At 36.6% G+C, this 11504-nt stretch overlaps 1 pseudogene; it reads right to left on the bottom strand.

The window, feature by feature from the left end:
* Positions 1-2884: 2884 nt before the first annotated feature.
* On the bottom strand, positions 2885-4392 carry LOC138153259 (WW domain-binding protein 4 pseudogene; annotated as a pseudogene).
* Between the last annotated feature and the right edge of the window lie 7112 nt (positions 4393-11504).

Raw genomic sequence — 11504 nt, forward strand, 5'->3', positions numbered from 1 at the left:
CTTCTTCTTCTTCTTCTTCTTCTTCTTCTTCTTCTTCTTCTTCTTCTTCTTCTTCTTCTTCTTCTTCTTCTTCTTCTTCTTCTTCTTCTTCTTCCTCTCCCCCTTTTTCTTTTCTTCTTAAACTCTTCCATTGTGTTCTGAATTTTGAACACATCATCGACTTCCTCTTTTTCTCTCACTGCTCTGTTGCAAATTCACTGAAATATTACTTCTGTTTCTCTCCCACTATTGATCCTCAGTCAGATGCTCTCCATCATTTTTGTTTTCTCTGGTTCATGCATCACCTTACTTGAGTATGTATTTGTGTTACATACTAAAAATTACTCTTTCAAAGATATACATTCTATTACATCTCAAAGATACCTTTAGGGTCATATTTACTTTCCTAAGTAAAGATTTTTTTTTCACTTTGTTATATTAATGTCTTTTGTATCAGTGCTTACATTTATTTCTATGCCTCCATGTGTGTCTATGTCTATATCTTTATGTATATGTCTCTGCCTAAGTCCATCTCAATATTTATAGAGAAAGAATATTTTGGAGTCTTAGAGAGCTGGCCTTGAGGTCAGAGAAACAAGTTCAAGTCCTGACTCTGATTCATACTTATTATCTGACCCCAAGCAATTCACTTAAGGGCTCAGAATCAAACTCTCTGAGACTACATATAGCAGAGAAAGGGCTAATCTGTATTGATAAGAGAAAATTGTTCCTAGGAGCTATTTACCAGGATGAAAATCAAGTCCAGTTTTAAAAATACCTATTATCCATCTAATTGGCTATCTGTCTATCTATCATCTATCTCTCTATCCATCAATCATCTACCTATCTATCTATCATCTATCTGTCTGTCTATCTGTCTCTCTATCCATCAATCATCTATCATCTCTCTCTGTCTCTCTATGTCTCTCTGCCTGTCTCTGTCTGTCTCTCTCTCTGTCTCCCTCCCTCCCTCCCTCCCTATCTAATTATATCCATTATCTATCCCTTTTGTTGTTGTTAGATGTTTTCAGTCGAATCCAGCTCTTTGTGACCTCATGTAGAGTTTTCCTTGGCAAAGATACTGGAGTGGTTTGGCATTTCCTTCTCCAGTTCATTTTACAGATGAAGAACTGAGGCAAACATGGTGAAATGACTTGCACATTGTCACACAGCTACTAAGTGTCTGAGGCCAGATTTAAACTATGGAAGATGAATCTTCCTGACTTCCGGATCAGCAGTTTATCCACTTTATTACCTAACTTCCCCAGCATCTTTCACTAGCTATTATCTATTTGTCACCTATCAATAATCTATCTTTATACTAGTGTGTGTGTATACACACATATATGTGAGAGTGTATGTTTGTGTGCACACACATGTGTATGCATCTAAATCTACATTTATATTTATACCTTCTTCTTAGTAATACTGGTAACTCCTCTTCAACATTCCTTAAAGGACCAGGGATTATAGGTATGTGTTATCATGTGCAGCACTGGGTTTCTTCAAAAACTCAACTCTATGGGGCAGGTAGGTGGCACAGTGAATAGAGCACTGGCCCTGGAGTCAGGAGGACTTGAGTTCAAATCCTGCCTCGATACTTGATACACTTACTAGCCATGAGACTTTGGACAAGTCACTTAACCCCAATTGCTCTCCCACCCCCCAAAAAAAGTCAACTCCAATGTCATCTGTGGGGAAGGGAAAAGAGTAATGAACCTGAAGTCTTAGGACTTGAAATTGAATCCAGGTTCTGTCTTTCAGAGTATTTTACCTTGAATGAGTCATTTGACTTACTCAAGGTACACAAGGTATTTTTTAGCTTTGCATCAATGGTCATAAGGTAGGAGTCTATGCCCTTCTGAAGAATGTCTATATTAGGGGCAGCTAGGTAGTAGAGTACTGGCCCTGGAGTCAGGAAAACCTGAGTTCAAATTCAGCCTCAGACACTTGACACACCTACTAGTTGTGTGACCTTGGGTGAATCACTTAACCCCAATTGCCTTGCCTTCCCCCTTCCATATATATATATATATATAAAGACTGTCTGTATATCTTGAAGTTATTTCTTATTTTTATGAATTTGTTATATATAAATATATTATATACTTTCATATTATATATTTTATAATATATAAATATATTTCATATTATATACATATATTTATTGTTTTGTTATATTTTTGTATCTTATTTTTTTCTCAAATAAAATGTAAGCTCCTTGAGAGAGTGCTGTTTTTGTTCTTGTTTTTATATTACTACTAGCAACTAGCCCAATGGCTGGTACAGAGTAAGTACTTAATAAAATATACATTAAATAAAGGAATTGTGTTTATCATCCAAAGACTTGCCTATAAAGTGAGAGAAATACATCAATAGAAATTTGACTGCCTAGAAATAAATTATTACAGTATTTATCATGAGAGTAGGTTGTTTAATTACAAAGAGACTGTGATCCATGTGATTGGGAAGTGTCCAACCTAAAGAACTTATGGATATTTGAAAATGACTAAGAAATAGTCAACGCTTTACTATATAGTTGGACCTATATAAAAATAACATTATGTGAATTGGAAATTTCACAAACCTACTAATGTTGCTTTAGATAGTTGACTTGATTGATCTCCTCTCATTAAATTTTACTTATTAAGCAGCTATTAAGTTCCAGACACCGTGATAAGCAATGGGATACAAAGAAAGCTGTCCCTGCTCTGGAGGAACACAGGGTTTAATTTTTTATCTTGCATATTTCTATGCTGGCTCATTATATCACAGGACCAGCAACTTTTGGAAACTGTTGCCCATAGTTCTGTTATTTGCTGGATTCTGCTTTGCATTTGTAAAGGGGGTATGGTAGATTACTACTTCTGGAGAGAAGCAGAAAGCATTTATCTGATGCAAGTGCTTATTTTTTTAAATAAAAAATAGATTTATTACAATTCACATCTAGTACAACTTAGAAGTCTACATTCTTCATATCTAAATTATTAAAAACAAACAAAAAATAGCTTACAAAGTTAGAGGCTCTTCTTGTCCAAATAGATCCAAAAGAGGTCAGAAAATGCTTTTTGTTTTTAAATTAAAATTATTGATCACCTCCTCTTTGTCTGAAATTTCTAGATTTTCCATTATCAAATCTTCTCTTTTTGAAGATGGGGGCTACTCCTTCTTCCACATCTTAGAGAGAAGTGACTGTTTTTTCTTTAAATGTCACTTTCGGGTCCTCACTCATATCAGCAACTGGAGTTCCTATGTATTCATCCTCTGTACTTGGAAGTTCCAAATCTGTCTTCTCATAGGGATTATCTTCTTGCTTAATTTCTTTCCACTCCCCATAAGGGTTTTTTTTTTTTTTTGGTTTTTAGGAGATCTGGGTTTTTCTTCTAATGGACCTGATGAGTCTTGGTCCTGATCGCCATCATCTTTCTTTGATTCAGTTTCAGTTTCTTCAGCATGATCATTTTTAGTTCTTTTCCTAAACTTTATTTTTGGCTTTTGTACTTCTGTAGAGCTCTATGATTTTTCCTCCTCCTCTTCTTCCATTTCTTGTATTTCACTGGAATCACTATCTGAATCAGATGACTTTGATTTAGCTGGGGCATCAAGTGCTTCAGTACTGTTACTAGAAAGGGGCTCTCCAACTTGTGGAACAAAATCCTCAGGCTTCTCCCATTTGGATTCACCTGTTTCTGTATTATAATAATAAGTGTAACATCTTCACTTAAACCTTTTATCCAAAGAGGCATTACTGCTTTCTTACTAAATTTTCCTTGTAATTCTTCAGGTTTCTCCCACTGAGATACTCCTGTGATGGTATTATAATAGTAATGGTAACCCTCTGAAGACATGCCTTCTACCCATTTGGAAGCTCTTACGGAATCTATATTGGAAAGGTCTTTTTTCCTCTTTTTCTTTTCCTTCTTCTGATTTGCTACTGAGACAGGTGGGGCCATGCTGGTTACTTGTGGTGTGCTAGATTCTGTAACATCTGAACTGATTCCAAGCCTTTTCAAATCCTCTTGGTGTGCTTTAAGGGCAGCTGCCTCCATTGCTGCAAACTCCTTTGATGCTTTTTCTTCTTCTTTTGCCTTTTCCAGGCTTTTCTGTTTAATCTCACTGATTCTTTTGGCCACATTTTCTTTGTGGTTCTTATCCTGTTCATGAAATTCAACACTAGGCCTATTGTCTGCTATCCAGCACTTGCAATAATCACAGAATTTCTTTGGTTGTGATTTCCAGTAGTCAGCCATGGTGGCTGCAGCGGCTCCAGCTCCGCCCTCAGGCTCTTGGGGTGGTCAGCACACGCGGGGTTCACGGGGCCTTGCCCTCCTCAAGGCCCCAGGCAGCCCTGGGGTAGCCGCCACACTCGGGACCGGCATCCCACAGTCCCTGATGCAAGTGCTTATTGCTAAAGATCAATGATTTAATGAAAAAGTGTTTGTTAAATGCTTACTTACATGCAAAGCACTATGTTAAGTATAGGTGATAAAAATAGAAAAGTAAATGCAATCCTTGCTTTCCAGGAGATTGTATTCTATGGGTAAGATAACATACAGACAAAGTTTCAATTATTAAGTCAGATGGAAAATTCCATGCTCCCTAGGGTATAGTTATAAAGCAGGTTATAATGGAAATGACATTAAAGAAGATACATTGTGACCTGTTTTCTAACTCCACCCTAGGGAATATGCCTCTGATATTGAGTCATTTGACAGTCCTAAGGATTTTGATTGTATCTCTTAAAGTAAGGATAAGGAAAGTTTAGTAGCCACCAGACCACAAGCTGTCTTTAGTAGTCATGTCACAGATTTTGACTTCGGTCTATACTACTATTCTCCATATTTGAGAATAGATTCACTGACAATGGTCACTCTCTCTCTGTATGAATGTGTACAAAAAGGGCAATGTGACCAGCAATCCTTTTCACACTCAGTCACATATCAAAGCTTTTCTTTGGCTTGTGATTGTAGCCTATTTGTAGCAATGAAGTAAACCTCATTGGAATTCTTTACAGGAAATAGAACAAGTGAGATCTTCATTCTGAGTCCTCCCCGAATGTTGGTAATTTTGTAAATTACACATTCTACTTGCATGCATTAGTCACTATTTGTGAATGTCAATGAGAGAATGAATTTCTCTCTCAATACTATGTATTCTTTGCCTCATATTTCAAATACCTGCTCCATTATGACATATTTTTCAAAGGCATTCCCCCCCTATATTTTATGCTAAATATGTACCATGAAGGTCCATATAGAAATGAAATGGAAATCAGAATTATCTCAGAATAGATGATGGGCCTGTAGAAAGAAGCATAATTTCTTTTCCTTTCGACTTAGTGAGATTAAGGTCACATCACAGTATGTCAAAATGCATAAACCTTCATAATCTTCATCAGATTTACTGCTTACCACACAGGGCTCTGTAAATCTTTGTAACTCTCACGTAAACAGCTGGCAGTAAGACAGAAAATATTAAGAATTTTGAGGGAAAGGAATACTTACCTTCCTTTTAAAATAGCTTGCTTACTGGATGGATTTGGTAGACTTCAAGGGAAATACGTCAACTAATCTCATCTTTTCTGATGCAGTCATTTAATATACCATTTTAGGTGGGAAATTTTAGCAAACCAAAGATAAGGTTCTGTAGTTAAAAAAATCCATCAGGCATTTTTGCCACTTTTAAAACCATATTAACTTAATATCCTTCTTTAACAGATTTTATTATGACAGCTGTATGCTGAGAAAGTAGGTGAAGATAGAAGAAAATATTAGACTTGATCTTCAAAAAAATATTCATTTCATTTCATTTCATTCCTCGTATTCAAGGGTCAGCAAACAATGTGCTTGGCGTTAGTATTTGTTAAATAGGAAAAGGTGTCTTGCCCCCTCTAATGCTTTCATTTGTAACATTTCAGTCTGTCAGTGGGGTCTGTGTTGACTGAAAACAAGTGCTGGAATATATGAAATTCTTTTTTGTTTTTGCTTTTAGGAGGAGAAAGGCAGGTGAATTGTCCAAGGTCACATAGCTAGTAAGTGTTAAGTGTCTGATGCTGAATTTGAACTCAGGTCTTCTTGACTCCAAGGCCGGTGCTCTATTCACTGCACCACCTAGCTGCCCCTGGAATATATGAAATTCTTAACTAAAATTCTAGGAGATTTGATCTTGCTCTTGAAAGGAATAACCCATTTTTTTGCCTTGAGACCCTGAGACATGAAATCCTTCCAGAATCAATTTTTTCTCATGTTGTGATCCATGTAATAAAAACGGTCTGACTACACGATTCTTCAAGTACCTCAACTCCAAGGATCTTCCTTTACCTAATCAGCCTCATACCAGCATGACTACAACCTAGACCTTACCATCTTTTTAATAGTCTTTTTTCCCTTCTGTAGAGTTTTGACATTGTGTTCCTTAATTTCATCTTACATTCTTATGCTCAACCAACTCTTTGCTTCCCTTGATTCAGGCTTTGTTTTCAAGTCCATCTGCAGTGAGGCCCTCCCTCCATCTACACCCCCCCCCCATATCCCTGTCAGCTTTTGCTTTATTTTGACCTTTATACCCAAAGTTCTCCTCCTGGAGATACCATGTTAATGTTTAGTTAGCTACTTTTCTAGACTTCCAGGGTTCCCCCTGAGCTTTTGCTGTTCCTGACTTCAGAATCCTCTTCCTTGGATAATTCATCTACATGATTCCTGGCCAATTGCTGAGAGTAGATGGACAAAATCACAAATCAAACTGATTTGACACACTACAGACTCTTTGTACATGACAACTTGAAAAAGCAACATGACAGTGGAAAAAGATCTGGTCTGGGAATCAGGAAGATCTGCATTCAAGTCCCGACTTTGACACATATTGCCTGTGTGACCCTGGCACTTAACCTCTCCATTCTTTAGGACTATAATACATGAATTAGTGAGGGAATTTTTTCACCAGGAGCTACATATATCCATGAAAAAACAAGTCCAATCCTAAACAAGTCAAGCCCTTAGCTGGGACCTTAAGGTTTATTGCTGACATTTTATTCTACCTTTATCTCTGGCTTTTCTACATTTTTTTAACCTCTCAAACCTAATGAATTATCATGTCTTTTTAACATTTCTTCTCTGTATCACCTCCTCCATCTAACACCTCATTTCTATTTCTATTGTCTGGTACAGACTATCACTCCCACCCAAATGGACTATTTCAATAGCTATCTTTCAATTTTCACTGTCTGTCAACTTGCTCTGGGAAGCCTTTTTATCTTTCCTAAGAGAATACTTCTTTTAAATGTTAAGACCAATTTATGGTTCAAGGTAATACCTAAGTATTTGAATCTCTACTTATTGATGTAAGGGTAATTGATGTATCAAGCTAGGGTTATTAATATCATTGCTCTTTGGTATCACATCTGTCATTATTGACTCTTTTCTACTGACTCTAAATGTAGCCATTATTTTAGAATTTGCTTTCCTAAATAGAAGACATTCTTGTATTAAGTATGATGTGTTGTAATTCTTTTATATTTCATGTTGATAGGTATCTTTAAAGCATAATGACCTACAGCCTCATAAGTTTGTATGCTAAAGCTTCAAAAGATTTTTTCCCCCCATTTTGTGTAATTTCCATAAAGGTTTTCATTTCTACTCCTTCTGCCCAACCCAAACTCTAAGACAACAGTAGTTTCTGTCCAGGTCCCTCTCAAAATGTTTATTGTTATCAGAACTGAGCCACTATATATTGTGAAAGACTGACTATATTTCCCTCCATCCTATCTGCCCCCCACTTGTTCTATTTTCTACTTGACCCTGTCCTTTTTCAAAAATGTGTACTTATATAACTCCCCTCCCCTCCAATATGCCCTTATATCATCCCCCCTCTCATCCCCTTCCCCCTACTTTCCTGTAGGGTAAGATACCCAATTTAGTATATATGTTATTCCTACTGTAAGCCAAATTCAATGAGAGTCAGGTTGAGCCATTCGCTTTTGCCTTCCTGTTCTTCCCCTCCATTGTAACAGTTTTACCTTGCCTCTTTTATATAAGATAATTTACCCTATTTTGTCTCTCTATCTCCTCTCTTTATATTCCTCTCTCACCTCTTAATATTATTTTTTAAATATCATCCCTTCCTATTCAATTGATCCTGCACCCTCTGTCTATGTATACTTGTACGCATATATACACACACTCACATATGTATTCATATGCACATATACTTCCTATATAGAGTTATGTATGTGTGTGCATACACACACATTCATATTCCCTTCAACTATTCTCATACTGAGAAAAGTTTCATAAGTTACAATTATTGGTTTTTTTCATGTAGGCATGTAAATAGTTCAACTTTTATAAGTTCATTATGATTTCTTTTCCCCATTTACCTTCTCATGCTTCTTAAATTTGAATGTAAAATTTTCTGTTCAACTATGGTTTTTTCATCAAGAATGTTTGAAAATCCTCTATTTCATTGAATGACCATATTTTCCCCTGAAACATTATACTCAGTTTTGCTGGGTAGGTGATTCTTGGTTTTAATCCTAGCTCCTTTAACTTCTGAAATGTCATATTCCAAGCCTTTCGATTCCTTAATGTAGAAGCTGCTAGATCTTGTGTTATCCTAATTGCGTTTCCACAGTATTCAAATTGGTTCTTCTTGGCTGCTTGTAATATTTTCTCCTTGATCTGGGAACTCTGGAACCTGGCTATAATATCCCTAGGAGTTTTCTTTTTGGGGTCTTTTTCAAGAGATGATCAGTGAATTCTTTCAATTTCTATTTTGTCCTCTGGTTCTAAAATATCAGGGAAATTTTCCTAGAGAATTTCTTGAAGGATAATTTCTAGGTTCTCTTTTTGAACATGGCTTCCAGGTAGTCCAATAATTTTTAAAGTATCTCTCCTGGATCTATTTTCTAGGTCAGTGGTTTTTCCAATGATATAATTCACATTGCCTTCTATTTTTTCATTTGTTTGGATCTGTTTAATAGTTTCTTGATTTCTCATGAAGTCACTAGCTTCCATTTGCTCGAATCTAATTCTGAAGGAATGATTCTCTTCAGTGAGCTTTTGAGATTCTTTTTCCATCTGGCAAATTCAGCTTTTAAAGTCATTCTTCTCCTCATTGGCTTTTTGGGTCTCTTTTTCCATTTCTGTTAATTTATTTTTTAAGGTATTATTTTCTTCAAGTCAGGTTGTTCACTCTCTTTTCATGATTTTCTTGCATCTTTTCCATTTTTCCTCTACTTCTCTTACTCCTCCATGGCCTATAACCAATTCATATTTTTCTTGGAGGCTTTTGATGCAAGAGCTCAGACTTCATTGTCTTCTTCCTGCTCCATGCCTTGATCCTTTTTGTTCCCAAAAAAGGACTCTATTGTCTGTTTGTTCTTCCTGTGCTTACTCATATTGGCATCCAATTATTTGATTCTTGAGCTCTTTGCCATGGTAGAATTCTGCCTCCAAAATGGAGAGAGCTATGTCCTAAATCACTGGGGTTTTTGCAGCTGCTGGGGCTATTACATGGGCACCCACACATGTTCTGGCTCACTGGTCACACACCCCAGGACCACCACCCAGGCCTTGATCCAGATCAAAGCAGGTCAAAGCAAGAACGATTTCCCTCTGAATGGTTCCCCTGCAATCTGCAGGCCAGGAGCATCGGAAGCAACCATGGGGCCCGCACTTCTGCCTCTTCTTGTTGGGGGGGAGGTAGCACCTAGACCTCAGTCCCCCTGTTTGAATGAAGTTCCACACAGTCTTTTTACTTTATCATTAGCATTTGTGGATTGACAAGTCTGGAAAATGCTACAGCTGCTGGTGATTTACTCTTGTGAAATTTTCTCCATCTGGTGCTGCAGGTCAGGGCCACTCTGGGTCTAAAACTGCAGGCTCACTTGGCTTGGGATCTGTTCCCAACACGCTGCAATGGACCCTTCCTGCTGGCCTGCCAGGCTTCCTTCAGTGAGAGATTTGTTTCTCTCTGTCACTTTGTGGGTTCTGTAGCTCTAAAGTTTGAGTCATTTTTTTTTTCAGGTATTGGAGGAGGTGGAAGCATGAGAGCTGTGTGGAAGTCCTGTTTCTACTCCACAATCTTGGCTCAATTCCCATCTTTTGTTTTCTTTACAAGAAAAGAAAAAAAAAACTATCCAAGAGTTCAGGTTCAAGTTACCAGGTCAATAAGTACTATTAAATCTTTAGTAACTCCAAAAGAGTAGAAGCATCACTGTTTAATATTGACATCAGGTCTTTCTTTTTATAAACAGAAGTAATCCAACTTCAAAAAAATTGCTACCAAATAATTAACCTGCAAAACACAAACTCATATGTAGTATATGTGCTGTGAGTCTTTAGATGGTGTTTATCTTATTATATTCATATTTGATCAACTTTTTGCCATTTGCGGAGGGAAATTTTGTTTTGGAAATAATTAATTGGCAAAACACATAAGTAGTTGCTTTTTCTATATTGCAACTACACAAAAAATAACAAAGAAAGGAAATCTGTACTAGTTATAGAGTAATTACAGCTAATCCACAAGATATAAAACTATTTCCTCACATAAAGTAAAACTTCATGAATATTTAGAGCTCCTAATCAGCATTCAAACACCAACTTGTTTGTTACACATGTAGAATGAAATGAGTTCAAACAAACTTACAAAAGTATAACAAAAGTTCCCATTATGGGCATCTGCCATACCTATGAGCTATCCTTAATGCCTCTGATCTGCCAAGACATAAGAAACACTGATTCTGGTTGACTCCAAGATAACTACTAGAAGTGTGTGTGTGTGTGTGTGTGTGTGTGTGTGTGTGTGTGTGTGTGTTTGGGGGGTGAGGATATGGACAGTATAGGAAATATGAGCAGTGCTCAGACTTAAGGGAAATAAGGTAGGAGTGTTGGGCATGAGAGGGAAAGAAATGGAAATACAAAAGGGCTAATCTCTTTCCCCAAGGAGTTTATTCAGGTTAAGGAGTTTTTCTGGATAAATCCCAAATGGTCCAACTCCTAGAGGTTATAGAAAGCTAGCAGCCCCACCTCAAGGGTCTGTGAAACTTTGAAAGAAGAAAACCCAAAATGTAAGGAACCTAGACATTATAGGAAACAGCATGGAAAGATTAAAAAGACAATAACATGTTTAAGAGAGAAAGTCTAAAGAAAAAGAGTTGACCAACAGATAAACCAGCAGAGAAGATAATAGAAAATGAAGGGGAAAATATCAAAGATAAATTAAAGCATAATATAATGGAACACAAAATAAATTACTTGATAAAAGAAAACTATCTTATGGTCTTCCCAAAGATCATAGAACAACAAAATATTCTAGAATGGTTCAAAAGAGAAATAGAATTCATAAAAGAAGAAATGAGCAATTAATTTAGTGGAAAGACAAGAGTTTTGAATTCACAATTAAAAAGAAAATAAAATTTGACTTAATTTGAAGGTGTTTTTCTAAACTCACTTCTGAAGGACGGAAAATAACAGAATATTGCAGGAAGGAAAGAAAAATGGAGTTGCTGAGCTTAGTTGCAATGT

The sequence above is a fragment of the Petaurus breviceps genome, unplaced genomic scaffold (assembly GCF_028583685.1).
Source record: "Petaurus breviceps papuanus isolate PSGF00001 unplaced genomic scaffold, PetGlider_PUasm1.0 90977, whole genome shotgun sequence".
NCBI lineage: Eukaryota > Metazoa > Chordata > Mammalia > Diprotodontia > Petauridae > Petaurus > Petaurus breviceps.